The sequence below is a fragment of the Lissotriton helveticus genome, chromosome 8 (genome assembly GCF_964261635.1).
Source record: "Lissotriton helveticus chromosome 8, aLisHel1.1, whole genome shotgun sequence".
In the NCBI taxonomy this organism is placed as follows: Eukaryota; Metazoa; Chordata; class Amphibia; order Caudata; family Salamandridae; genus Lissotriton; species Lissotriton helveticus.
In genome coordinates this window covers 1,703,734,308-1,703,760,061 of record NC_136069.1, presented here as the reverse complement: position 1 = coordinate 1,703,760,061, position 25,754 = coordinate 1,703,734,308, and the positions used below count along the sequence as shown (strand labels likewise).

The window sequence follows — 25,754 nt, the reverse complement described above, 5'->3', positions numbered from 1 at the left end:
ATCACAATTTAGGCTTGTAATACGGTCCTTGAATGGGCTGTGTTCGGGTGCTCTATCAGTCTTCTTTTATTTGCTATTTGTATGTTTTTTGGACTGATGTGTAGAAATACATTTTTCACTACTTATTAAAAAATCCTTGGCTTGTGGTGGTGTGCACTTTTGTTAAGGTTTGTCTGTTACTGTGAAGGTAGCTAGGTATTTTATAACAATGATTCAGTTATTAAATGCAATTAGTTTACTCCTTTGTTGTTTATTAAGATTCTAACTTTTCTTTGTAGCATGTCATTCATTCTACTGGATCGTTTACACCCTCTCGGGTGATTGGTGCACTATACTAATCAGCATACCATAACTTATTTAGGTTTAATGTGGGTTACTAAGTCCCCAAATCTTAGCTGTTGGTTGCTTTGTTCTATTTCTAGGGCTTCCATGATCTTGAGTGTAAGTTAGGTTCTTCCGAGGGTGGCTGGGAAGGCATACCTCCATTCATCTAATGTGTTGTTGCTTTTGACTTCTTGAGCCATGGTGCTTTCATAGACATTCCGCCATGACATTTGGAATTTGGGTTGACATCTGTGTCTGGAGCGGTGCAGGCTGCCAACTCAAGATTCTGTAAATTAGTGAAATAGGGGACTTAGTTTGTGTTCTATCAGCAGACTCCGTATAAGAAAGTTGTAGTGAATAGCTACCTTTGTTTAGAGGCACATAGGCTGGTGTGATTCATTTCTTTAATACAAAGGCAAACTGACAGTTTTTTGCATATGCTAGACTTGATGCATATTGCTGGAGATGTCTCTAAGTTCTTTGTTTAAAGGGGTGGTAACCACCCTGAATGGCGGTGTAGGTATAGTTTTAGTATTGTTTGTACCACAGCTTGTTCAAAGTCTATTATTATTTTGTAATATTGTATGTGGGGAGTAGTTGTTTGTTTTAATTTTCATGTAGTTTAGTAGTTTGTAATATGTGCCACTTTGTTTATTAGGTAGCAAAGGCGTATATGAGGGGTATATTAGTGATTTGATATCTACCATGCATGATATAGATCTGAGTGAATGGTTTAGGACATATTTTGAATGTTATGCCGAAAAATCTATTTTTTGATATTGGCTTAGGCTTAATAGGATATTTGCTGAACCAAATATAATAATGCATTTGTCATTATTTAGGTTCTCATGTGGATTAAGGGTTCATCATTATGTGTTGTCGTTAAGTGTTCAGGAATTTGGATGTCATCATGTTTTTACAGGACAGCAGGAGTGTCACTTGTGCCTTTTTTTAGTTATTATTTACAACAAGGAGTGGTGATGGACAGAGTCTCTGAATTAAGCAGAGTACTCTCACCCAGTCAAGAGATCAGGGCTAGATCCAACACCGTTTTTTAGCTCATTGCACCATCCCAGTTTCAGAACCCGGCTGTATGCAAATTAGTCTGTCCCTGGCCCAGTGCATCATGGGAACAGGGCAGACCAGACTACAAAAGCCAATTCTTACACTGGGAAGGAAACAAGCTTCCGGGGACCGGTTTCTGCCATTTCAGACGTCTACGGCCCGGCTTGCTTGAATCCTGATGGTGCAATGAGCAAGGGACTCACATCTGAGTATACCCTTCCACGCTTAGGGTGGACAAAATTATTTACAACAAGGGGTGGTGATGGACAGAGTCTCTGAATTAAGCAGAGTACTCTCACCCAGTCAAGAGATCAGGGCTAGATCCAACACCGTTTTTTAGCTCATTGCACCATCCCAGTTTCAGAACCCGGCTGTATGCAAATTAGTCTGTCCCTGGCCCAGTGCATCATGGGAACAGGGCAGACCAGACTACAAAAGCCAATTCTTACACTGGGAAGGAAACAAGCTTCCGGGGACCGGTTTCTGCCATTTCAGGCGTCTTCGGCCCGGCTTGCTTGAATCCTGATGGTGCAATGAGCAAGGGACTCACATCTGAGTATACCCTTCCACGCTTAGGGTGGACAAAATTATTTACAACAAGGGGTGGTGATGGACAGAGTCTCTGAATTAAGCAGAGTACTCTCACCCAGTCAAGAGATCAGAGCTAGATCCAACACCGTTTTTTAGCTCATTGCACCATCCCAGTTTCAGAACCCGGCTGTATGCAAATTAGTCTGTCCCTGGCCCAGTGCATCATGGGAACAGGGCAGACCAGACTACAAAAGCCAATTCTTACACTGGGAAGGAAACAAGCTTCCGGGGACCGGTTTCTGCCATTTCAGGCGTCTTCGGCCCGGCTTGCTTGAATCCTGATGGTGAGATAAATAACGGTGATAGATCAAGCCCTGATCTTTGGACTGGGTAAGAGTGGTCTGCTTAATTCAGACACTCTGTTCATCACCACCCCCTTTTCTGTATCGTTTTTGGCCACTATAGGTGTGGCAGGGTATACTCAGACATGAGTCCCTTTCTCACTGCTCCATCAGGATTCAAGCAAGCCGGGCCGAAGAGGCTGAAATGCCAGAAACCGGTCCCCGGTAGCTCGTCTCCTTTCTGGTGAAGAATTGGCTTGGTAGTTTGGTCTGCCCTGTTCCCATGATGCACTGGGCCAGGGACAGACTAATTTGCATATAGCCAGGTTCTGAGCTGGGATGGGGCAGTGAGATAAATAACGGTGATGGATCAAGCCCTGATCTTTGGACTGGGTAAGAGTGGTCTGCTTAATTCAGACACTCTGTTCATCACCACCCCCTTTTCTGTATCTTTTTTTAGTTATTATGCATTTTAAAATTGATATATCTGGTAGCATTCCTGTGATTTGTACAGATACTTTAGGGATATATTTTGGGCATTTTTTTTAGAATTCTGATTGTGGGCTCTTGGCCACTAGTGTTTGACTGTTTTAAATCTTGAAACACTAACCTTACTTCAATTTGCGTGACAATTAGGGGTGGTTGTGTTCTCTCGTGTCAATACCATCCTTTTTTGTAGAAGCCCTCCAATAACATGAATTGGAGTCGTTTTTTGTACATGTCCAATTAACATTTCCGGTGCTTGTGCTGACTTGGCTATATAGGAGCCCAATTGATTTGGGTGTGGTTGGTGTTAAACTGTTCTGCTCCTTTTATATTGTATATTAATTAAGTTCCTATTGTTCTTGAATAATTTACTTTATGGTTGTTTTAACTGGTTAATGTTCTTTTAGTTGCATTGTTTTGCATAATTTGTTACCTTTTATGGTGGATGATAATTAGTGTATATGGTGAAGGCTTATATATATTTCTGTGTTCTTGTGCTATTTTGGATGCATTTTTTTGTTTAATTTTATTTAATAATGTTTATGCTTTATATTACATTAATTGTTGAAAGCATCTTTGTTTTTTAATTATTTGGTTGTTTGAAATTTATTTTATTGTTTAATTTAAATAATGAAGTTAGAGGATTAATTAGTTTATGTAGAATTTAATTGTACGTGTTGTGTTAATTGAATAGCGTTACTATATTATTTTGTAATATTGTCTTTATTGTTTGTGCCATTAGTGTAGACGATGTTGTGTGTATCGATATGTGAGATGTTTTAAATATTTATTCATAGGTAAGAATATTTTTGTTTAGGATAGTTGTGCTTTCAATATTAGTAGAAATGGATATTTTTATCTGCCATACTTTAGTCGTCGATATATGTGTTGTTGGTAAATAAGTATAGGATAGCAAGAATTTTGTAAATAATATATTTTTGGAGATTTTTTATGAATCAATATTGTTTTCATCGATGTTGTCATTGATCCCACATTCCTCACCTACATCATTGTAAGTTTCTAAGTAGTTCCTTATCACATTGTGCAAGGTGCCTTAGTTCTGACAAAGTGATATAATATAAACATGTTCCATTGGAAATGTGCATTCATGGATTGATAGATTAGCCTGCCTTTGAAGGTAGGTGCATGTTCTTCCTAAACTTTATCAGACTTATGCTACTGACAAAAGTGTGCTTGCGTCACTAACATTACTTAAAGTTACAGAGATTAGAAGTGTTGAAAGTGGTCTCTTATCTGGGCTTTTGATAAGATTTTTATCTCATATCTCACTCAAACCTTCTTATCAGGCTGTGAAGGTTGTGTGAGGGGCACCCACTGCAGTATATTAGGGACCCTCTTGACTTTGGTCTTCACATCTGAAAACCTGAGTCTTAGATTCATTCTGATACTTTGGACAGAAGTGAGAGCCATGAAGTTGCTGCTGCTCCTGGGGCTGGTGGCCCTCTCTGAGTGTGTGGTCAGGTGAGTAGTTACCAAAAAGCTTATTTTAGCAGAGGGTTAGGAAGGAGTCCTAAAGCACAGACTGACAACGGTGTCACAAAGACTGAAGGACTGACATAGAAGCCGCTCTCAGAGGTTGTGCTACTAAGGGCACATTAAAAGGGAGTTTGGCCATGGCTGTGCTGTGACATTTCTGTATTGCTGTTCAGATTTCCATGAAATATGTAGGCTGAGAACACTTATGTTGTATACATGAGATACTTTCTCTATAGCAATTCATGACATTTCTTTTGCAACTTCTAAGCAGAGTGGGTTGCAGGTGCTACTATTTACATTTTAATTGCTATCATATGATGATTGATCATACTTGGAAGAATACGTGGCGTAGTTAGTCTTTTGTATTGTACACACCAGGGCTCAGGTTTAACAAAAATCATGCAACATGGCACAGCAAGTAAAGTTCCTGGGCTGCATTGCATGAACATAAGAGAGCAGAGCTGTTCCATTTCTACTAAGAGGTGATGCTGCTCTGCCTTTGCCAGGCCCAGGGGCACTTTTAGCAGCCATGTGCAGATACAGACACCCTTGCACCATAGTGCCAAGGTGCATGTGTTGTGGTAAGCATAGATTTGAACAGGGGGTCCCTTCTAGCACAAATGCAAAGTGGAAAAAAGAAAGATATATGAAAACATGTCTATATTGGCACGAATCTCTGTCTACAATGCCTTGTCCATAGGGATATATGTCAACACCCATAATTGGTTGCATGGCAAAGCCGGTGCACCACCCATTTCATGCCACCTTTACTCAAACTAATTCAAAGAAAAGAATTGTGCAGCTTTGCATTACTTTTGATTGTTATCCAAAGCAAATCACAATTTGTGTTAAATTATAAATCCAACACTTTATTTTGTGTCAGGTTTATGTTTCACAATATAGCACAATCTCAACACTTTACACCCAGACTTGATGGCTGAGCTACAGTGTATAGTGATATTTCTTGTGGACTTGTCAGGTAGCACTTCATGTCATAAAAAATATTAAATGCAAAATGTATATGGATGAAACCTTTACATTTCTGAAATGAGCCCTAAGTAGTGAGTTTGGGAATAGTGCTTATCTGTATAGCTCTGAATTTGGGGTTACCCATACAATCAAGTGATTTAGGCAGCCTTTCCAAAATGTGTTCTTTAATACACATTAACTTGCCACAGTTTCTCCTAGATAGGCAGCGTATAGCGCCAGGACACCTCAGGGTAACAGAGCGCTCTAAAAATCTCATTAACGTAACATAACATTTAGAGGTCAAGAGCTGACAATATTAAATTGATAAAAAGAAATGTTCTACTGTGCTATATTCCCACACTTGTCCTGATAAAAGCAGTACTCACTTGTGTGGCTGGACCTATCACCTACAGCAGAAAAAGTATGAAAAAGCAATGTGGAGACATCAAGGTTTTATTTACAAGCCCCTTGCACCGCCTAAATGTGTTGCACCGGTGGCGCAAGGGACTTGTAAATAAGCCCTGAAAAGGTTTGCCTTGCAAATTGACTCATTCGAGTGATGTGTGTAGCTGTAGTACTTGGGCCTGTTTTAGACCAACACCCAGGGAAACCTACTTACTCGTGACATTTCTGAAAACTGGGGGGTATATTACCAACAACTAGCGATAATTTTTGTCTCTAACTTGTTTAGAGACAAAAATTATCGCCGCACATCGGCGATTTTTATCGCAGATAAACCTTGCTATTAGCAAGGTTTATCGCAAATGCGATAAAAAACGGCCGCAATGCATGAATATCGCTGAAAAGTCAGCGATATTCATGCATTATCGAGCAAATGCTCTTAGCCATGTTATCCACCTCCCATTGGATAACATGGTGAAGAACTGCTCAGGGCAGGTGTTAGCTTTTGGAGATATTCGCGCTTAGCGCGAATATCTCCAAAAGTTGGTAATAGGAGATAGCGATGTTAGCGACTGTTTTCAGTCGCTAACATCTTGGCACGCCCACTTTGCATGTCATTAGTGATAAATATCACTGACATGCAAAGCGGGGCCCAAGATGGTCGCTATCTCCTATTAGCTGTCACTAACTGGTGTTAGCGACAGCTTGGTAATAGGGAGATAATTTTATCTCCGCTTTCTTGTCTTTTAAAGCCAAAAAAGCGGAGATAAACCCCTTGATAATATACCCCTGGATTCCTAGAGGAGTGCATTGTGAAGTGAACCCTCTGCATTACTACCCACAAAACACTGTAAAAGTCAAACTTTGGATACAATTTGAAAATGACCTCTGCATTGCTGATCAGAGCAGAGGAAGGTGCTTTCTGTTGCTCATGACCCCTGCACCCCTGCACTGCTGATCTGAGCTGAGGAAGGTATTTTGTGTGTCCATGACCCCTGTACCCCTGCACTGCTGATCTTAGCAGAGGAAGGGGCTTTGTGAGTCCATAACCCCTGTACCCCTGCACTGCTGATCTGAGCTGAGGAAGGTATTTTGTGTGTCCATGACCCCTGTACTCCTGTACAGCTGATCAGAGCAGAGGAATGTGCTTTGTGTGGCCCATGACCCCTGAACTCCTGCACTGCTGATCTGAGCTGAGGAAGGTGCTTTGTGTGGCCATGACCCCTGCACCCCTGCACTGCTGATCAGAGCAGAGGAAGGTCCCTTGTGTGTCTATCGCCCCTGTACCCCTGCACTGCTGATCTGAGCAGAGGAAGGTGCTTTGTGTGTCCATCACCCCTGCACCCCTGTACTGCTGATCTGAGCTGAGGAAGGTGCTATGTGTGGCCCATGACCCCTGCACCCCTGCTGATCTGAGCTGAGTAAGGTGCGTTGTGGCCCATGACCCCTGCACCTCTGCACTGTTGATCAGAGCAGAGGAAGGTGCTTTGTGTGTCTATCACCACTGTACCCCTGCACTGCTGATCTGAGCTGATGAAGCTTCTTTGTGGCCCATGACCCCTGTACCCCTGTACAGCTGATCTGAGCTGAGGAAGGTGCTTTGTGTGACCCGTGACCCCTGCACCCCTGCACTGCTGATCTGAGCTGAGGAAGGTTCTTTGTGTGGCCATGACCCCTGCACCCCTGCACTGCTGATCTGAGCTGTGTAAGGTGCTTCGTGGCCCATGACCCCTGTATCCCTGTACAGCTGATCTGAGCTGAGTAAGGTGCTTTGTGTGTCCATAACCCCTGTACCCCTGCACTTCTGATCGGACAAGAGGAAAGTGCTTTGTGTGTCCATAACCCCTGTACCCCTGCACTGCTGATCAGACCAGAGGAAGGTGCTTTGTGTGTCCATAACCCCTGTACCCCTGTACAGCTGATCTGAGCTGAGGAAGGTGCTTTGTGTGGCCATGACCCCTGCACCCCTGCACTGCTGATCAGAGCAGAGGAATGTGCTTTGGGTGGCCCATGACCCCTGAACTCCTGCACTGCTGATCTGAGCTGAGGAAGGTGCTTTGTGTGGCCATGACCCCTGCACCCCTGCACTGCTGATCAGAGCAGAGGAAGGTGCCTTGTGTGTCTATCGCCCCCTTACCCTTGCACTGCTGATCTGAGCAGAGGAAGGTGCTTTGTGTGTCCATCACCCCTGCACCCCTGCACTGCTGATCTGAGCAGAGAAAAGTGCTATGTGTGGCCCATGACCCCTGCACCCCTGCTGATCTGAGCTGAGTAAGGTGCGTTGTGGCCCATGACCCCTGCACCCCTGCACTGTTGATCAGAGCAGAGGAAGGTGCTTTGTGTGGCCCATGACCCCTGCACCCCTGCACCCTTGCTGATCTGAACTGAGTACGGTGCGTTGTGGCCCATGACCCCTGCACCCCTGCACTGTTGATCAGAGCAGAGAAAAGTGCTATGTGTGGCCCATGACCCCTGCACCCCTGCTGATCTGAGCTGAGTAAGGTGCGTTGTGGCCCATGACCCCTGCACCCCTGCACTGTTGATCAGAGCAGAGGAAGGTGCTTTGTGTGGCCCATGACCCCTGCACCCCTGCTGATCTGAGATGAGTAAGGTGCGTTGTGGCCCATGACCCCTGCACCCCTGCACTGTTGATCAGAGCAGAGGAAGGTGCTTTGTGTGTCCATAGCCCCTGTACCCCTGCACAGCTGATCTGATCTTAGGAGGATGCTTCGGGTGGCCCATACACTGCATCAAACATTCTTTGGGTATTTCTCAATGACATGTTTTTTTCCAACTCGTGGTTCCAAGTGGCACCATCATGAACCGAAGCCTCACTCTTTAGACCTATCTGAAGTCACTTGAAAACCTTGATGGAAAATGACCCTGGTATCAGGAGAGATCCTTAGACCTATATAGGCCCATCACTTCTTAAAAGGAATTCTTGAGTGCGTGTGATGCTCCCACCCTCTCTGTCTTCTCTTACTGTGTATTCCTTTCCTTCAGGATCTCTCTGACGAAAGGGAAATCCCTCCGGGATCATCTGAGGGAAGAGGGGAAGCTGAGCGATTACTTGAAGACGTACGAAGAAGTGGCCAGTAAATTCTCACAGACCGAGGACGCTGTAGTCACCTATGAGTCAATGTGGAATTATTTGGATGTGAGTAAAATAGACCATTTCAGCCATAAAAACCCTTCCTTATAAGGGCTGTCTGGAACCTGCAATGATTGCATGCATGCATCTTTTTCTTGTGGACCCTGTGAGCTGTAGTGTCTGCACATAGACAATGAAAGGCACAGAGCGGTCTCAGAACGTTGGGGAAGAGATGAGGGTAGAGGTGATTTACTTGTCTGTCCATTGCACCCTTGTGTTTATAGGAGGCGGTAAAGATGATCAGAAGGAGCAGATGGGTGTGTGGTGGTGGGGGTGGGCCTGTGTGTGGTGGGGGTGAGTGTGTGCTGGGGGTGAGTGTGTGCTGGGGTGGTGTGTTTTTGTGTGTGCGTGTGTATGTGTGGTGGGTGGCCAATGAAGGTGCAGGCTACACTTATAATACATCTGCATGAAAAGTGACATTAACTCCATGTGTGGCTTTTCAGTGATCATTTAGAACACTTTTGGATCATAACACTCTGTACTTCCATGAATGTAGGGTACCTGTCTGGTGTTCTTGCAGACAGAAGAGCAAAGCGGCTAAAAAGTGTTTAACAGACTATATATGATGCAAGACAATGTCTGCTTGGAATTTGGGTGCAGTCACAGTCAGTAGGGACCCACAGGAATGGGGAGAGCAAAAGGCAGCATGTCCATCCTAATGTAGAGATGAAAATATAAAACAGTGTAGCATGCCTTGTAGCCTGAAGCTTGGGTGGTATGAAACAAATTGATCAGATAGTTGCGGGTTGCTGCCACGATGAGCCACTGGCACAGCTCTCAGATGAAGAACAGCGTTCTAGGTGTTTCATAAGCTGTGTGTGCACAGCACTGCTGATGTGTTCCACCAGGTGTACGCACAGCACTGCTCATGTGTTTCACCAGTTGTGGGCGAAGATGAAGGCAAACAGCACTGCTCTTTTGTTCAACCAAGTGTGCTTACACAACACTGCTCATATGTTCCAACAGGTGTGGACGCAGGTGAGGGATGCAGAGCACTGCTCATGTGTTCCACCAGGTGTGTGCGCACAGCACTTTCATGTGTTCCACCAGGTTTATGCACACATCACTGCTCTTTTGCTGCAACTGGTGTGGGCACACAGCACAGCACTGCTCATGTGTTCCACCAGGAGTGGGAGCATTTGAGGGCGCACAGCACTACTCATGTGTTCCACCAGGTGTGGGTGCAAAGTACTGCTCATATGTTCCACCAGGTGTCGGCACATGGCACTGCTCATGTGTTCAACCAGGTGTGGGCACACACCACTGTTCACGTGTTCAACCAGGTGTGGGTGCAAAGCACTGCTCATGTGTTCCACCAGGTGTGGGCAGAATGCAATACTCATGTGTTCTATAAGGTGAGGGAACATAGCACTGCGAATGTGTGTCCACCAGTTGTGGGCACAGAGCACTGCTCATGAGTTCCACCCAATGTGGGCACACAGCACTGCTCATGAGTTCCACCAGGAGTGCATGCATGGCACCGTTCATGTGGCCCACCAGGTGTGGGCGCCCAGCACTGCTCATGAGTTCCACCAGGTTTGGGCACACAGCACTGCTCATGTGTTCCATCAGGTGTGGGCACATGGCACTGCTCATGTGTTCCACCAGGTGTGGGCACACATCACTGTTCAGGTATTAAAACAGGTGTGGGTGCACCCACGGACCCTTCAGCTGCCACTCCTGCAAGTTCACCTGCAACCGGACCCACGCCACACCAGCACCCACCAAGCCGAAGTCCAGCAGCACCCACCTGAAGTGCATCCTGCTCAACACCCGCTCCGTCCACAGACACGCCGTCGAGCTCTGGAACCTGCTCGACAACGCAGCCCCAGACGTCGCCTTCCTCACGGAAACCTGGATGAACGCCTCCTCAGCGCCCGACATCGCCATCGCCATCCCGGACGGCTACAAGATCATCCGGAGAGACCGCGTCAACCAGACAGGAGGAGGCATCGCCATCATCCACAGGAACACCATCCGCATCACGACTGACACCGACGATACCCTCGCACCCGCCGAACACCTGCACTTCCAGATTCACGCCAATCCCAAGACCACCCTCAGAAGCACCCTCATCTACAGACCCCCGGGACCACGCACACAATTCAGCGAAGACATCGCCGACTTCATCAGCCCGCACGCCCTCCCCTCCGCCGACTACATCCTCCTCGGGGACCTCAACTTCCACCTGGAGAACAACAACGACCGCAACACCACCACCCTGCTGGACAACCTCGCCAACCTCGGACTCAAGCAACTGGTGACCACCCCCACCCACTACGCCGGACACACGCTCGACCCCGTCTTCTCCTCCAGCAAGGACATCGCCTTCAGCCACGCCACCGGACTCCACTGGACGGAGCACAGCTGCGTCCACTTCAGCTTCAGAAGGACCACGTTCCACCATCACCAGCAACAGGTTCCCCGCAGAAGCTGGAACAAGATCACTGCAGACCAGCTCGCTACTTCCTTGAACATGAACCCTCCGACCAGCACAACGAACCCCAGCCAAGCGGCCACCAACCTCACGAAATGGATCAGCGACTGCGCAGACGACCTCGCCCCTCTGAAGACCCCGCCGAGCCGACCCGGCAGCAAGAAAGCACCATAGTTTAACGACGAACTCAAGAGCTCCAAGAAGAAATGCAGAGCACTCGAGAAAACCTGGCGCAGAGACCCAACACCAGACAACATGACTGCCCTCAAGCTCGCCACCCGAAAACACCACCAACTGATCCACACCACCAAGAAAACCGCATTCAAGGAACGACTGGACAACAATGCACACAACAGCAAGGAACTCTTCAACATCGTGAAAGAGCTCTCCAACCCCAACGCCGGAAACAACGACATCACCCCCTCTCAAGACCTCTGCAACTCCCTCGCCTCCTACTTCCACAACAAGATCGCGGACATACACAACAGCTTCAGCACTCAACCGACGCACGCCACGACCGAACCACCACCCGCCACAACCACCCTCCGCGCCTGGACCCTGATCAGCACCGAAGACACCGTCCACACGATGAACTCCATCCACTCCGGATCTCCGACAGACCCCTGCCCTCACCACGTCTTCAACAAGGCCGACGCTGTCATCGCACCCCACCTGCGGGACATCATCAACACCTCCTTCGACACAGCGACCTTCCCGGCGAGCTGGAAGCACGCCGAACTCAGCGCCCTACTTAAGAAGCCATCAGCCGACCCCACCGACCTCAAGAACTACCGCCCCATCTCGCTGCTCCCATTTCCGGCGAAAGTCATCGAGAAGACCATCAACAAGCAACTGGCCGCCTTCCTCGAGATGAATGGCTCCCTCGACCTCTTGCAGTCTGGCTTCCGGGCCAACCACAGCACCGAGACCGCCCTGATCGCAGCCACCGATAACATCCGAGCCCTGCTCGACAACGGTGAAACAGCGGCCCTCATCCTCCTGGACCTATCCGCGGCCTTCGACACTGTCTGCCACCGTACCCTAGTACAGCGCCTCAGCAACGTCGGAATCCAGGAGAAGGCACTGGAGTGGATCATCTCCTTCCTCGCCGGAAGGACACAGAGAGTCCGCCTCCCCCCGTTCAGATCGGAGGCCACCGAAGTCATCTGCGGCGTCCCTCAGGGCTCCTCGCTCAGCCCAACACTCTTCAACGTCTACATGAGCCCCCTCGCAACCATCGCACGCCAGCACAACCTCAACATCATCTCATACGCCGACGACACCCAGCTGATCCTCTCCCTCACCAACGACCCCGCAACCGCCAGAGCCAACCTATACGAAGGGATGACAGACGTTGCCAAGTGGATGATGAACAGCCGCCTGAAACTGAACTCGGACAAGACGGAAGTCGTCATCCTGGGATCTTCACCCTCCGCCTGGGACGACTCCTGGTGGCCCCCCGCCCTGGGCAGCGCACCCAAACCCACAGACCACGCACGCAACCTGGGCTTCATCCTGGACTCCTCCCTCTCCATGACCAGACAAGCCAACGCCGTCTCCTCGTCGTGCTTCAACTTCCTGCGCCTGCTACGTAAGATCTTCCGATGGATCCCCACGAGACCAGGAAGACGGTCACCCAGGCCCTCGTCACCAGCCGTCTGGACTACGGCAACTCCCTCTACGCCGGAACCACTGCCAAACTCCAGAAGAGACTCCAGCGGATCCAGAACACCTCAGCACGACTCATCCTGGACATCCCCCACCGCAGCCACATCTCCGGGCACCTGAGAGACCTGCACTGGCTCCCGGTCAACAAGAGAATCACCTTCCGGCTCCTCACCCACGCACACAAAGCCCTACACATCAAGGCCCAGAATACCTCAACAGCCGCCTCAACTTCTACGTTCCCAAACGCCAGCTTCGATCGACCAACCGCGCCCTCGCCGCCGTCCCCCGCATCCGAAGAGCCACCACAGGAGGAAGGTCCTTCTCCCACCTGGCCGCCAAGACGTGGAACTCACTTCCGACCCACCTCCGCCTGACCCAGGACCACCTCGCCTTCAGAAAGCAGCTCAAGACCTGGCTGTTCGAGCAGTAGCAGACCCCCCCCCCCAGCGCCTTGAGACCCGCCGGGTGAGTAGTGCGCTATATAAATGCTGTGATTGATTGATTGATTGCAAAGCACTGCTCATGTGTTCCACCAGGTGTGGGTAGACAACAATACTCATGTGTTCTATATGGTGAGGGAACATAGCACTGCTAATGTGTACCCACCAGTTTTGGGCACAGAGCACTGCTCATGAGTTCCACTAGGTGTGGGCGCACAACACTGCTCATGAGTTCCACCAGGAGTGGGTACACAGCATGGTCATGAGTTCCACCTAATGTGGGCACACAGCACTGCTCATGAGTTCCACCAGGAGTGCATGCATGGCACTGTTCATGTGGTCCACCAGGTGTGGGCACCCAGCACTGCTCATGAGTTCCACCAGGTATGGGCACACAGCACTGCTCATGTGTTCCATCAGGTGTGGGGAATCAGCACTGCTCATGTGTTCCACAAGGTGTGGGCACACAGCACTGCTCATGAGTTCCACCGGGTGTTGGTGCAGATGAGGGCGCACAGCACTGCTCATCTGTGCAACCAGGTGTGTGCACAGATCACTTCTCATGTGTTTCACCAAGTGTGGGCACCACGCACTACTCATGAGTTCCACCAGGTTTGGGAACACAGCACTGATCATGTGTTCCACCAGGAGTGGGGAAGCAGCACTGCTCATGTGTTCCACAAGGTGTGGGCACACAGCACTGCTCATGAGTTCCACCAGGTGTTGGCGCAGAGGAGGGCGCACAGCACTGCTCATGTGTGCAACCAGGTGTGTGCACAGAGCACTGCTCATGTGTTCCACTGGGTGTAGGCACAGGTGAGGGCACACAGCACTGCTCGTGTGTTCCACCAGGTGTGTGCACACAGCACTGCTCATGTGTTCTACCAGGTGTGTACACACAGCACTACTCATGTGCTCCACTAGGAGTGGGTGCAGGTGAGGCAACACAGCACTGCTTATGTGTTCCCCCAGGTGTGCACACAGCACTGCTCATTTGTTCCCCCAGGATTGAGCACACATCATTGCTAATATGTATCCATCACTGTGGGTGCACAGCACTGCTCATGTGTTCCACCAGGAGTGAGCACACAGTAACACTCATGAGTTCCACAAATGTGGGCAGAAGGCACTGCTCATGAGTTCCACTAGGCGTGCGCACATGGCACTGCTCATGTGGTCCACCAGGTGTGGGCACACAGCACTGCTCATGTGGTCCACCAGGTGTGGGCACACAGCACTGCTCATGTGTTCCACCGGGTGTGGGCACAGGTGAGGGCACTCAGCACTGCCCGTGTTTTCCACCAGGTGTGTGCACACAGCACTGCTCATGTGTTCTACCAGGTGTGTGCACACAGCACTACTCATGTGCTCCACTAGGAGTGGGTGCAGGTGAGGCAACACAGCACTGCTTATGTGTTCCCCTAGGTGTGTGCACACAGCACTGCTCATTTGTTCCCCCAGGAGTGTGCACACATCATTGCTAATATGTATCCATCAACTGTGGGTGCACAGCACTGCTCATGTGTTCCACCAGGAGTGGGCACACAGTAACACTCATGAGTTCCACAAATGTGGGCAGAAGGCACTGCTCATGAGTTCCACCAGGCGTGCGCACATGGCACTGCTCATGTGGTCCACCAGGTGTGGGCACACAGCACTGCTCATGTGGTCCACCAGGTGTGGGCACACAGCACTGCTCATGAGTTCCATCAGGTGTGGTCATACCGCACTGCTCATGTGTTCCCTCAGACGTGGGGAAGCAGCACTGCTCATGTGTTCCACCAGGTGTGGCCACCAAACACTGGTCATGAGTTCCACCAGGTTTGGGCACACAGTACTGCTCATGTGTTCCACCAGGTGTGGGGAAGCAGCATTGCTCATGTGTTTCACCATGTGTGAGCACATAACACTGCTCATGTTGTCCACCAGGTGTGGGCACACAACACTGCTCATGTGTTCCAGCAGGAGTGGGCATGCAGCACTGCTTATGAGTTCCAGAAGGTGTGGGCGCACAGCACTGTTCATGAGTTCCACCAGGTGTGGGCACAAAGCACTGCTCATGTGTTCCCACAGGTGTGGGCACGCACCACTGCTTATGAGTTCCAGATGGTATGGGCGCACAGCACTGTTCATGAGTTGCACCAGGCGTGGGCACACAGCACAGTTCATGTTTTTCACAAAGTGTGGTTGCATAGCACTGCTCATGTGTTCCATCAGGTGTGGGCACACATTACTGTCCAGTCACCAGAATCTCCTTTTACAGAGTCCCTGTTTGGGAGCGCTGCTTCCATGTTGACATGTTGCATTCTAAGAATGTGGTAGTTCCTCTTTCTTATGGGTAGCATTGTTCAAGTTCCCTCCTCCTCTTTACTTATTGTGTCTTGCATTGGCACCAAACTGTGAAATAGACTTTAAGGAAGAGCGTGTGCATGGTATGTTCTTTTCTCGAAGAGCATACAATGCTGCCATAGGCGGTCGGTGGTGTCTTCAGGCTTCAGTATACTCTATACAAAGATTTAGGGGCCCACATATGGGAATGTCACCCAGTGAATGGCAGCAATTGACCTTTCAGCAGTGTCTGACAGGGAGAGGGGAGGAATGTGCCATATTTAAGGCAATGCTGCACATTCCTGTCCTATTCTTTGTGCTTGCACCCTTTTGGCAGCCTTGTGGCACTGCAGGATTGTTTTTGGGCAGGAAGGGACACTTTCCTTCTTAAAAACAATCCTTGGAGCCATATTCCCTTTTCTATGTGTGCTGCAGAATGCAGCCTGCATAGAAAGAGGGAGAAACAAGGAGCAATAGATATGTTTCTCCTTGCAATGGCTCCCCTGGAAAGATTTGAGACGTTGGCACATCCCAATCTTTACAAGTTCTTGAAATCCACGGAAGCATGGGGACAAGCGCAACACTCATGGAATGTCTCCCCAAGGCAGAGTAATTCAATGCAGCGATTTGCACTGTGTTGCATTACTCCAGATGTTTCGAGCCACTCAGAGCCACACATGCCTTTAAAAATCTGTCTTAAAATTTGCTTCGGTCTTGCACCATGTTACATGGTGCCAGAGCGATGCAAGCAGTTTCATAAATAGGCCCGGTGTGTTAATTTTATTTGGTGTTTTTGTAAGGAGCGACCCCTCTGCCTCAATTTGTATGAACACTTTACATTTGTGTCCTTCCTTCATGTGTCTCTTTTCCAATAGTGGCTGCCTCTCATAAAGGGTTGTAGGGCGGGAAGGCAGCGCGCTGGGGGAGGGCAGGAGGGGATGATGGGTTAATAATCATTTTTAAAAGTTATCTGACGCCGCGGGCCACCTTCGTCGTTGCTCCTGCAGGCCTTTTCCTGGATCCCAGCAGCCCCTGGGACAGATTCCGAGCCAATCCTTGAGGTGCAGCGCAGCACAGGGTTTGGTCTGAGCGGGGTGAAAATATGTCTTGCTCAGACCAGGGAGTATGTGGGGATTTCTCCAGCCCGGCTGCTGAATGAATCCAGGCTGGAGAAACCTAAGTGCGCATGTTTGGTTTTTTTGGATTGAGACAGCAGCCCACACCTCAAATGATTACAAAAAGGGGGTGGTGATGGACAGAGTATCTGAGTTAATCAGAACACTCCTACCCAGTCAACAGATCAGGGCTTGATCCATCACCGTTTTTTAGCTCACTGCACCATCCCAGTTCAGAACCTGGCTATATGCAAATTAGTCTGTCCCTGGCCCAGTGCATCATGGGAACAGGGCAGACCAAACTACCAAGCCAATTCTTCACTGGAAAGGTAACAAGCTTCCGGGGACCGGTTTCTGGCATTACAGCTGTCTTCGGCCCGGCTTGCTTGAATCCTGATGGTGCAATGAGCAAGGGACTCATGTCTGAGCATACCCTTCCACACTCATGGTGGCCAAAATAATTACAAAAAGGGGGTGGTGATGGACAGAGTATCTGAGTTAATCAGAACACTCCTACCCAGTCAACAGATCAGGGCTTGATCCATCACCGCTTTTTAGCTCACTGCACCATCCCAGTTCAGAACCTGGCTATATGCAAATTAGTCTGTCCCTGGCCCAGTGCATTATGGGAACAGGGCAGACCAAACTACCAAGCCAATTCTTCACTGGAAAGGAAACAAGCTTCCGGGGACCGGTTTCTGGCATTACAGCCGTCTTCGGCCCGGCTTGCTTGAATCCTGATGGTGCAATGAGCAAGGGACTCATGTCTGAGCATACCCTTCCACACTCATGGTGGCCAAAATAATTACAAAAAGGGGGCACTTTGGGAGTGTAGTATAACTTCTTCTTCACACTCCCATGCCCCGCACCTCCATGCACAAGCTAGCAAACAAAAAATAAAACCATGCCAGAGCAAGGTTTATTTTTTATTTGCTGGCTCTGCGCCAGGCAGTGGGGTGTGACGCTTCCCAGCCATTACGGAGGAGCCACCACTGCTCTTCTCTGCAGTGACCCTCACTAGCGATCCTCAGAAAATCTGTATTGAGTATAATTCTCTTTGTGCTGGGGCTATTACTCAAAGATGTATTAAAACATAATTTAAGCCTGAGTAATGACATCACCTCTACTTACAGTTCAGCATGACTGATGTTAAAATTAAAAACCCTGGCCACTGTTCCAACCTTTTTCTTCACAAGAATCTGAAATAAGCAAGATATAATAGCCTTTGGTTGGAAAGAGCAAATTCCAAATGACAGACTCAGATCTGTGGATACGTCAGCTTGCACAGGGCACTTGCCTCAATGGTACATCTTGCAATATTAGGTTTGGGTTTAGAGCGAGGACACAGATGTTCCAAAGAGAACAGCGACCTGAGTATTCCCCCAGTCATTGGTCACTCTCAGGGGGTGAAGGCAGGTACAGAGGGCCTAATTTATGAGAAATGACGCATCGCTGCGTGAAAGCAGCGATGCGTCACTTCTCAGTGCGCACTCCTTGCGACATGATTGATGCATCATATTTAAAGTATGACGCATCATGTCGCAAGGAGTTACAGATTCGTCAGTATTTCTGACGTATCTGTAAGCGCAAAAGTCACGCATTGCTGGGGTGTGTCACAAAAGTGACGCAACTCCAGCAATGTGTCCTTTCACATGGGGAAAGCCCCATGTGAAAGGGCTTGCGCCAATCTTACACCTGCTGTGAGGCAGGCGCAAGATTTTGACGCAACAGCATCCTAAAAGTGACGCAGTGAAATCTCATAGATTTCACTGCGTCACTATTACGAGGCTTTTTGCGGGGGAATGCCCCCTCTGCATACATTATACCTGACGCAGGTATAATGTAGCGCAGGGGTTTACAAAGTGACGCATCTGCTTAGATGCGTCACTTTGTAAATAGTGCGCAACAGGAGGCATGATTTACGCCGCCGGTGCGTCACAAAAAGTGACGCATCGGAAGCGCAAAACTGACGCAAGGCCTCATAAATGAGGCCCAGAGTGCCTCCGCCAGCATCTCTGAGAAGAAGCAGTTTGATGCACTAATACCTGTTTGCGCTGACCTTACACCTGCGCATTGTCCGTCGTGGAATATGAGGCATAGGGGCATCCCCCTGAAAATGCACTATTTGCCAGAATTATGTGAATAGTAATGGGGGATGTTGTGAACCTCAGAATGTTGTGACTTTACTTAAAGATAGAAGAAACCTCACTTGAGCCTATTTACAAGTTTTAGAACAAAGGGGCACATGCATTAGTCTAAATACCGATCGCAAAGGGGCTTTGCGACCGGTGTTTTTGCATTTGGGATGCATCAACCCAAATTCGCAATTTAAGTAATCGCAAAATTTGCGATGACCTAAATTGCGAATGCATTTAGGGAATTGTAAATTGCAATTCTCTAAATGCAATGTATCATGCAATTTTAAGTCGTGATTTCGCAATAAGGGGTCGCACATTATCCAGTTGATGGTAATTTGCAAAAACTTTGAAAAATGCACTGATGGTCAATTTTCAAGGTTCCATGTTACACACACACATGCCCTTGGGGCATGTGTGTGCGCGAAACTTGTGGTCACATGGCAATTTCAGGGGTGCCTCAGGGTGTCTTTTTGGCACCCTTAAACCTTGAAATTTCATGGCAATTTGGAAGTACCTATTTGGTGAACATGCAATTCCCATTTATTCCTATTGGTACCTAGGCCCATAGGAATGAATGGGAAGCTATTCCCTAAATGCGATTCACAATTTGCGAGTTGCAATTAAAGAATGTGTAGGGTTCACCATTTTTTTGCATGATTCCTACATGCATAGGAATTGCGATTACTTAAAAATCGCAAATTAGGAATCGCAATTTCTCACTTTGATGCATGTGGCCCTAAGTGTGTGCATTGCGGGTGTGAGAGTGGAATATCAACATATAAGAGAGTCGCAATTCTGCAAATTGTAATTTATTTTCCCTTTATTCTCCTTCAGGTGGTCTATTATGGCACAATCTCCATTGGGACCCCACCTCAGGCCTTTAGGGTGATGTTTGACACAGGCTCCTCCAATCTCTGGGTACCGTCCACAGACTGCAAAAGTCCTGCCTGCAGTAAGTATGTGTATGAACATTGAATTGACAAGGGTGAGCCGCAACATCTTTCACAAATCCTGCTGTACCGTGAATCCCTCATTTTATGTCACACACCCACACATGCACCCTCACACATATAAGCACACACACCCACACAGACACACAAGTACACACATGCACACACCCTCACATGCACACACATGCGTGCACACACTCACACATGCATACACACACACACACACACACAAACACACACACACACATGTACATACACACACGCACATACATCTCTTGTAGCAGAGTTAGAAACAATTTAAGTTGTGCTGCATGCTGTCTTCTACCTGTCATTCAAAGTTAACGCAATTTATTACATCTACGCACAGCAACTCCCCACTGTGTTATAAGACTAGTTTTTGGTGTAAAATCTTTAAATCACTCCACTATAGAAGCACCATAAATTACATCTGCGAATGTACAAAAGCCGCCCCAACTTCACTAAAACATGTAATATACCAGGAACTGGGTAAATCTATATACAAGTATATGAATTTGCAAATCTTACTGGTGGGTTTAGAATCTTATGACCTACTTGAAATACAGACACTAGGGCAAATGAATCGATCGGTCTGGAAAATCCTCCCCAGTGATACCTTTACTTCTAAACAGCCGAAACATACAAGCATATGGACCTAGTTTCCGATACATACTCTATTAAGAGGCAGGAATATTTAGGGTTGGCAAGGATTTTGTTCTGGATGAAGGTCCTGCTGGTGGATCTTATTAGTTGTGTTATTCTCTCATACTGTTCTTGTAAGTGGTCAGGTCTTCTGTGGATTTGTTGTTTCTCCCTCGTTTCTCAAAACGTCTGTAGGAGCGTCTGGCTTCTTGGAGGTCGGTGGTGAACCAGGTGGCCTTAAAAGGCTCGTTGACTGAATCCATTTTGCATATCAAGTGTATCTGTCCTAAATTGATGTAGTTATGGAAAAAATACTTTTGTGCACTTTAGAAATTGTATTTATGAAACAACACTTTTTAATGGAAATTTTAAGATCAGATGCACTAATTAAGTATGACCTAAAGATAACCCGCATTCTTGAAATTGTGGTCTCAGAGTTAAGATGCATTGAAATGGGCTGCCTGCATGTAACCGTTTAGAATCCTATCACTTTAGAAGCTTATTTACACTATGTGTCATTTTTTATATCAATTATTGTAATATTCGGCTGATAGTGTTTGGCTATGACCCAGACCTTGTTCTTTCAGATAAGATGATCATATTACTATATATTGCAATGGCTGTCCCCAGATCTCTTTGCTTCAGAGATGGTGAACAGACTTTATACCATCTAAAAATGAATTGGTCCGGAAAATGAAGCAGGTGAAAAAAAGCGAACGAGCCTATGCACAGCGAATTGGCGGACTTCCGAAGTTTGAGAGGGTCTGGGCAGCTTATTTTGATTAAGATCTCAAAATCTAGTTTATCTCTCTGGAGATCTTTTCAGCAAGTTCAACTATTGTAATCAGAATTTTAATTTATTATATGACTTTTCATATTCTCTTGTAATATAGGTATATTAATCAACACAGGATGAATTGGTATTTTGGCCATTCTAGCTGATTTCTTTGTATTTGCTTAAGGTTTCTAAGGTCTAATCAGTGTTAGTTTGTGTTAAATATTTGGCAGTCGATGCTGTTCCAAGATATTATGCGTTTCATTTGTATTTATATGTATATATTTTTTGTAATTCACGACTATCACTCCAAGGGAGCATCATGGCGGTAATCGGGATACTATAGAATGCTCAGAAAGATAATGCAGAGCTCAGATAAGTGAAAGGCACAGGGAGTCTGTGGCTCCAAAACTCCATGTTTTAGGGATTTCCTGAAGATTAGTCTTAATAAATGAATCGCGGGGTGGCCAGGGAGTAGATTTCAGGCTTTGGCACCGAGAACGGCTATCGATTCCTCCCCTTTGTATTGCATCTGGAAGGGGGAGGTTTAAGAAGATTTGCTGATGAGGTTTTAAGGAGCCGTGTCGTCACATAAGGCATAAACCTAGCCGTTAGGTATTTAGGTCCTGATGCTCTATAAGCTCTAAAGGTCAGTACCAAGATCTTAAATAGCCCTTGTTTATGGACGGGTAACCAGTGAAGTAACTTTAGGGCTGCTAGGGCAGAGGAGCGGGGTGGTAATTTCAGCACTAGGCATGCTGCTGCATGTTCAACTGTCCAAAGTTTTTTTAGGATGGACTTGTTTATGCCTGCTTACAGGCTATTGCAGTAGTCCAGTCTGGAAGTAATTAGGGCCACTGCCCCTGTCTTTCTCTCCATACAAGGGAGCAAGTCAAAGAACTTCTTCCTAGGTTCTTGAATACATCCATCGTGTTAGAGGGGGAGGAGTAGCCTTAGACCACCATTCGCTAGGAAGGAAAATGTTGGCCTTTCCTAGTAGCATGATCTCAGTGTTTGGGTATTTCATCTCAGGTGTTTACAATGCATCCAGTGAAAGACTTCTGTGAGACATAGTTAGACAATCCTTCTACATTGGTAGAGAGTTTGCCTAACACTAGAACTAATTGAGTATTATCAGCATGAGAGATGTTTTCAATATTAAAAGATGATATAGATTCTATAAGCGGAGCCATGTATACTTAAACTGCCCTGGGCTTAGGGTAGGAATCCTGCAGGACACCAGAATGCAAACGCTTCTCTGTTGACTGGTAGTGTCCCAGAGTGACTACTTGGCTCTGGTTGGTAAGGAATGACTTCAGCCAGGCTAGGGCCAGGTGGAAAATGCTGCAGGTCTTCAGACGGTGCACCAGGGAGACGGTATGAAATGCGGATAATAAATCTAATGGAATCAGCACTGTATTTTTCCCTCGTCCACTGCAAATTTCAGGGTCTCCATAGTGTGTAATAGTGCAGATTCTGTAGAATGTTTGGGCCTAAAACCCAATTGGGTCAGATGCAAAATATTAGCCTCTTCTAAGAAAGAAGTCAGTTGATTATCGACTAATTTCTCAGTCACTTTACTTAGGCAAGGTAGGAAAATGGGCCGGAGGTCAGAGAGAGTAGTAGGATTGGTCACTTGATTTTTCTGAAGGGGTTTGACTGCCGCGATGTTCCAGTCCGAGGGCACTTCCTCAAAGGAGAGTGAGGAATTAATTATTAATGACTGGATTGACGATCTCTATAATAGTGTGTAGTACCTCCAAGGGGCAGGGTCAAAGGGGAATCCTGACTTGCAAGCGAGAATTGCTTGGAGTGACTGTTTCAAGCTGATGTTTTAAAATGATTCAAGAATCGGTCTATCATCAGTTTACAAATCAGTTTGCACATTTTGTATTTTCTTTGAAAAAAATAGCAATTTGATTACAGAGGGTCTGTGATGGGGGATAGCATGTTCAAGTATTTTAGGGTGGGTAAATGATTTTACAATCTTCAAAATAGTTTTTGAGTCTGAGACAGCAAGCGTAAGTAGTTAGTATAGTGGACTTTCTTTTCTACTTTAATTTGTTGATGGTAGGCTTTGAGAGACATTCTGCATTGTATTAGCTCCCCTAATTTACAACCTCTTCGCCATCTACACTCTAGCTGTCCACAATGTAGATGCAACTCTGTCAGATTTTGTTGTGGATTTCTCTTTCAAAGGGACGGGAGGGACAAAGGTATGATTACGCGTAGACGTCCAGGAGTTAAAGTGCTGGGTGTCTAATGTTGGAGTCCTTGATAGGATGAGTCTGAGAGCAAGTGCATCAGTGCTGAGGTCCGGATCAGCTTGCATTTCATTCCATTTATGCACAGTTTTGGGGATGACCAAATTGGGTCCCAAATGGGTAGTAGTGCCCTGAAGTCTAATCTCAGAGGGAATATAATTGTGGTCTGGCCATGATAAGGTAACTGGAGAGTTAACATTAAGGGTATGAATGTTTGAGCAAATCCCACTGAGGGTTTGTCCAGCACAAGGTGGGGAGGGAGGTACCCACTGATCTAGGCCCAGGGTCTCTAAGGTATCTAAGAAATGTATAACTCCGGGTTCGGTATTAGTCTAAACGAAGGGTAAGATCCCCGAGTAGGGTGAAGTTCAAATATCTAAGAGTTAGAGGGCTTAGGTGACTAAGAAGCGTAGATTTGGAACTGGTGGGCGATAGATCAAAGATCCAGAGAAGGAGGCTGAACATTCAACTTGGGAGCAGAAGCCAAGAAGTTCGGCACCTTTAAGACATGTACATTTGAATCTAGAGCATTCAAGCTTAATGTGATATATTATAGTGACCCTTCTCCCGGGATTCAAGTCTATCTTGACTATGTATAAGATATCTAGGGAGGAGGGCATGGAAGATGTCCAGATCGCTTCTTAAGCCATGTTTCCATGACAAAAAGGCAGTCTAGGTTGAGATCTAAGACCATGTCATAGATGTTTTGGACGTGCTTTCACGAAGACTTTCAGGTGATCAATATTGATAAAACAAATGGTGCTTCTATGTAGATTCCACCATTTCTAATGTTTGTCGGTCCACTCTCTTGTTACCAGCACGTTTCACTAGAGGTAAGGGTTGAGCTTTTCACAATGGCGCACTAGAGCTGGAGCACAAAATCTGATCTCAGCCATCGGTTCAAAGCAGGGACTCAGACAAGGTTTCACAAAAGAGAAAGAAGACCACCAATGGGAGGCATGAGCTGGAGTGAGAGACCCAGCACCTTTCCATTGAACGAGAGCGTGGCAAATGGTCAATTGTGGTATAATTCAAATGTTCTTAGCTGATACGTGATCTTATCTTCCATGTCGTTAAGCATTAAACACTTCTATATCCGCAGACAATCACTGGCGTTTCAATCCTGCCAGTTCTTCAACATTCAAGTCCAACAATGTACAGAGTGTCCTTCCTTATGGCATGGGAAGCGTGTCCGGAGTCCTGGCCAATGACACTGTCCAGGTAAGTGGACTGGAGAATGTGCATGAGTTTTGCAGACTTTGACCATGTTTGAGATACACGTGAGACAGAGAACAGAAACCAGGGTATCACTAGGGCTGATTGTTTTTTTATTAAGGAAGGTGTCCCTTCCTACACAAATACAATCATCCTTGCAACGGAGGCACACTTGTACCATGGTGCAAAGGTGTCTGGGTTGGCGCATGGCATCCAATTGTGCACCAGCGCTGGGGAGAGCTCAGAGACATGTCAAATTAATGTACATATGAGCATCCCTGCTCTTTGGAAGTAACACAGAACAGCACAGCCAAATAGCTTGCGGCATAGTGCTGTGTTACTTCCTTGTAAATATGGCACCTAGTCCCTGCTTTACAAGGTCAGCAAACTAACTGCTATTGCCTGAAAAATCGATACGATCTCCTTGATGATAGCGGCTACTTTGAAAAAATGTCCACCAGGAAGATGAAAGCCAGGGCACACTGACTCTTTTGCCTGCCATATTTGGTAACTCTCCTGCTACAGTGCCTCAGAGTCCAATGTGAAGATAAAGGGATGCACCTGGATTGGCTCTTCAAAGGGCCACCTTCAAAATGAATCTTTAAGCTGATTGGAGAGGTGACTGAAAGCTATCAGGGTAATCTTAGAATATGTTTACCCTTTAATGTTCTAGAAGGAGACTCCTAATCTCAAAACAACCTGACGCTTGGCATCATCTACCTTTCTGCCTTCTTATGCCTAACCCAAGTTAGCGAAGGGGATGGGATCAAGGATTCCTGTTTTCAATGTCTGGATGCCCCATGGCTGGGAGTTTCATAAACCACTCAAAGAAGAGGGCCCCTGATGCAGATATGAGGCAGAGAGAGCAGGGGAACAGTCAAATTATCTTTATTCGGCTTTTTTTTAAAACCATACAAAGAGGTAAACGGTAAATACATTTCATACAAGATTTATCATAAAATTCATGAGAGATATCTAGTAACAATTTAAAATTTATA

At 46.9% G+C, this 25,754-nt stretch overlaps 1 pseudogene across 1 annotated transcript in view; it reads left to right on the top strand.

Annotated features, from left to right (window-relative positions):
- The first annotated feature begins 4,132 nt into the window (after positions 1-4,132).
- The window catches only part of LOC144772150 (pepsin A-like), a 66,522-nt pseudogene continuing 44,900 nt past the window's right edge, over positions 4,133-25,754 (top strand). The window contains exons 1-4 of the transcript XR_013599674.1: positions 4,133-4,229; positions 8,619-8,772; positions 19,727-19,844; positions 24,644-24,762. The product of XR_013599674.1 is annotated as a pepsin A-like (transcript). The remainder of the gene's footprint in view (positions 4,230-8,618; positions 8,773-19,726; positions 19,845-24,643; positions 24,763-25,754) is intronic.